Below are 4,003 nucleotides of genomic sequence, written 5' to 3'. Positions count from 1 at the left end.
CTCCATAGTGATAATAACTTCTACGTATAACAGAGATGGGGATTCAAGCAATCTGTTAAGACATCATTCAATTCAAGGCGATATATTATCACACAGAATGCAAGAGGATTAATGATTAACACACGTAGCAATGGTGCATTGGGAAAAATATATCACACTCGTTCTTCATTCAATTTCAACATTATAAAACCTCAATTTCTATAACTATGTGCAGATCCATATCTCAGAATTTAATAAATGCAAACATGATAATATCAATTGAAGTCAACATACTCATATTTACAATAAAACAAACTTCACATAGAGTTTTCTATTCACGGCCAGATATGCAATTCTATGGCCTTTTTACAAACTTCCCGAAGGCTCCTAAGGAGAATCCTTGCTCACTCCTCACACACCCTCTTCTCCCAGCTCATTAATACAGGTTCGATGATTGACTGATATTCTGGTCCAACACAGCTATATTTGCCACAATCGGCGGTCAGAACAGCTATATAACACATATATATAACAATTTACCAGATTTCATGCGATCTGAATCAAGATTACCCACGAGGAATTGGCGTTGATACGCTCCAAGGTATTAACTGTCAGAGATCTTCAGTTTACAAATAATTGCCACAAGAATTGCCCCTTTTTTAGCTTCTGTTATGATAATTACCGAATATGAGTGGCGGTAAGGATTTGTTCCGATGCTGTTGTGGATTCCATGGCCAGCTCTTGTGCGCAGAATCCCCTCGCTGGTTACAATTTGTCTACATATTTTCCACTAATTACTCTAACAGATAGATAAGGTAATCTTCCATAAATTTATTCCAACAGAAACATTTTGATGCGCCTAACAATTCAAATACTAAATGGAGAGATTTTACTTATTACAATAACAAACTAATTATGAAATCGACTCTCATAGTAATACTAAAATCAACAGCAAATGAAATCCAATTTGTCAAGCCACAACATGTGGGCAATTTCCCACATTGCTGGCCAGTTCCGATGCTCCTGCATCAGACTCCCGGGGAAGAAAACTGATCTTGTAGTTGTTTGGAGTTGATCCCCATTCTCTGTAGCTCCGCTAACGTCCTCTACTAGTTCCTCTTTCCACTTGGTCAAATACTGATAATGAGTCTGACTCCTGGTTCGCTTTAGTGCTTTCGTTTTCCTTTTTCCTGCTTTGGGCTTTCGTCTGTTAGGGCATCTCTTTGTGGTTCTTCTTCTGGCTTTTAGTATAGCTACCATTCTGCAATACATGACTAAATCACCTGTTTGGAATTCCTTTTTCCGCCTCCTCATATCTGCTCACTGCTTGTCTTTGCTATTGCATTCCTGCCATCTGCTTTTGACATCTCCCTCAAATATGCTTCTAGGAGTTAGCCAATTCACATATACTTGTATTTTCTTCGGATCCAATTTCAGCTCTTCTTTAGAGACTGCATATTCCTTCAAATCTTCATTCTTCACCCTGATGGTGATTTTATATAAGGCTCGAGAATTTGAATTTATGCGCCATTCAACTTCTTTCTTCGGACTGAGTGCTATTGGCACAACACATGGATTAAGGCTTTCACTGATTAGCCATTTATCCATCAACTCTTTCACTTGTGTTCCAGCTTTGAAATTTTCCTGCATTACCCTGTAGGCTACTTTATTCGGCAAACTGACTCCAGGTATTAGATCATTATGGTGGCTAATACTCCTGATGGGTAACAACTCATCCACAACAATATCAGCAGAACCATTCAATAAATTCTGAATTTCTTCAGGTAAATCTTCTAAATTTGTAGAAGTTAAAATTACCTTGGGTTTTCCAACATTAGCAAAATGCATATCCTTACCCTTCTCATCTTCCTGCAACAGGATCTTCTCATTCATCAACGTGACACTATCTCCAATTGCTTCTTTATCAGCTTCAACTTTCAATGGTAGTAGTGTATGCTTATGCCCATCTTTCTCCAAAGTATAAGTATTTCTTCTGCCATCATGTATGGCATTTCGGTCAAACTTCCAGGGCCTCCCTAGCAATATGTGGCATACATCTATCGGCATTACATCACATAAAATGACATCCTTATAAGTACCAATCTGAAATTCAACTTGAAATTGTTTAGTTACAAAAATTTGATGGCCTTTCTGAAGCCACGATACTTTATAAGGAGTGGGGTGTACTGTTCTCTCCAACTTCAACTTGTCCACCATCTCTGTAGAAACAAGGTTGTCAGTACTACTGCTATCAATTATCAACTTGCAACACTTACCCTTGGACTTACATACAGTTCTGAATAAGGTCTTCCTTTTAACTGGTTCTTTGGATTCCTTAGCTCCTTCCAGTAATACCCTCTTCAGTAATAGGGACTCTCCGTCTTCTGGTGGTTCCTCTTTAGCTTCAGGTTGAGGAATCTCTTCCTTGGCTTCTGGAACATTCATGTTGAGCTGGTTTTCTGATCTCTGATGAGGACAATCCCATTTTACATGTCCCCATTCACCACATGCAAAGCACCGGACATCTCTTCCTCGGCCTCTGCCTCTGGGCACAAACCTTCCACGGCCAAAATCTCCTCTTTGTGGTGCTCTATTGCTCGCACTCCCTGCCTCATTCTGAGAGTGTTGAACTTTGGATTCAAGTATCCTTCCTTCTTTTGCTGGATTCTTACCTCTCTTTCTCTGGTTTTGTTTGCGCAACAGTTTTTCCTCTGCCTTCAAGGCTGCTTGATAGACATCCTCAACAGTTTTCAAACTTAACAGGCTAATCTCATGTTGGATCTCATACCTTAGCCCATTAATATACCTGGCTACTTTCTCCAAATCATCTTCTACATGCCCTGTTCTGATATTTAACCTGTAAAATTCTTCAGTGTATTCTTTAACAGACATTCCTTTCTACTTCAGATTTTGCATCTGCTTAAAAAGATTCAAATGATAGTCTTTAGGCAAAAACTTGGCTTTCAGTTTGCTTACCATTTTATCCCATTGCTTGATCTTAGATTTTCCCTTTCTCGTTCTTGATGTCTGTAACTCGTCCCACCAGATGGCTACATGGACCTTCAGTCTAGTGACTGCAAACTTCACCCTCTTATTCTCCTCAATCTCTTCATAATCGAAATATTGATCTATGGATCTGATCCAATCCATGAGCTCCTCGGCATTTAAACTTCCTTCATACATAGGAATTTCTATCTTGGGTTTGCTTCCAACTTTTGCCAGCATCTTGAGGACTTTGGCAGTTTCATTTTCTTCTCCTGCTTCCGCTTCCTCCTCAGATTCTTCTGAAGAACTTTCAACTCCCTCATCAGGTGCTCTTCTCTGGGCTGTTTCCATTGTCTCCATTCGTTCACGCAGTCTTCGTACTTCCTCTATCAGGATTGAATTTGGTTCTGGTCTCCCTCGACCAATTCGTCTCCTTGGCAGCATATTTTTCTGCAAACACCTGCTAGTTTGGCTCTGATACCACCTGATGCAGCCCAGGCCGCTCCTACCAGGATCCTTCCGAGTGTACACTTAACTTGCGGAAGATTGTTTCATGATATTGTAATCTCATGCTTTATAAACCATGCTTGTTCAACACGCAGGCTCTTCACACAATTCCTAAAAGAAACATATCAATAATGGGCATGTGTATTCAATATATATATATGTATTTACCTACGCACATTCATAGGATGTTTTCCCCTTGCTTTGATATTGCCGCTGGTTATAGCCTGGCCCTTACTCTAAACACAGGCTCGTATGGATATATGCACCGATTTACCACAGGCTCGCATATATATCTCTGTCCCTATGCTGCTTTCGGTCAATGGATATATATAATTGCAATTGTTCGACCAAACCACGGCTCTATACAATTCCACGTAACCTTCTAATGTGTCGCCAGTCCCGCTGTTCGGCGATGCTCAAACCATGAATTCCGCTCCTCCAGAACTGATACTCCCATATACACTGGTTAATATTTTTGTGGTTCCGTTATTCAGCTAGCAAATTCGGAACTTTGTTACGATGTGGCTCCGAG

Source organism: Pinus tabuliformis, chromosome 2_1 (genome assembly GCF_031772625.1).
Source record: "Pinus tabuliformis cultivar Carrire ecotype Pingquan chromosome 2_1, CPIR1, whole genome shotgun sequence".
NCBI lineage: Eukaryota > Viridiplantae > Streptophyta > Pinopsida > Pinales > Pinaceae > Pinus > Pinus tabuliformis.
Note: the sequence above shows the minus strand (reverse complement) of the source record.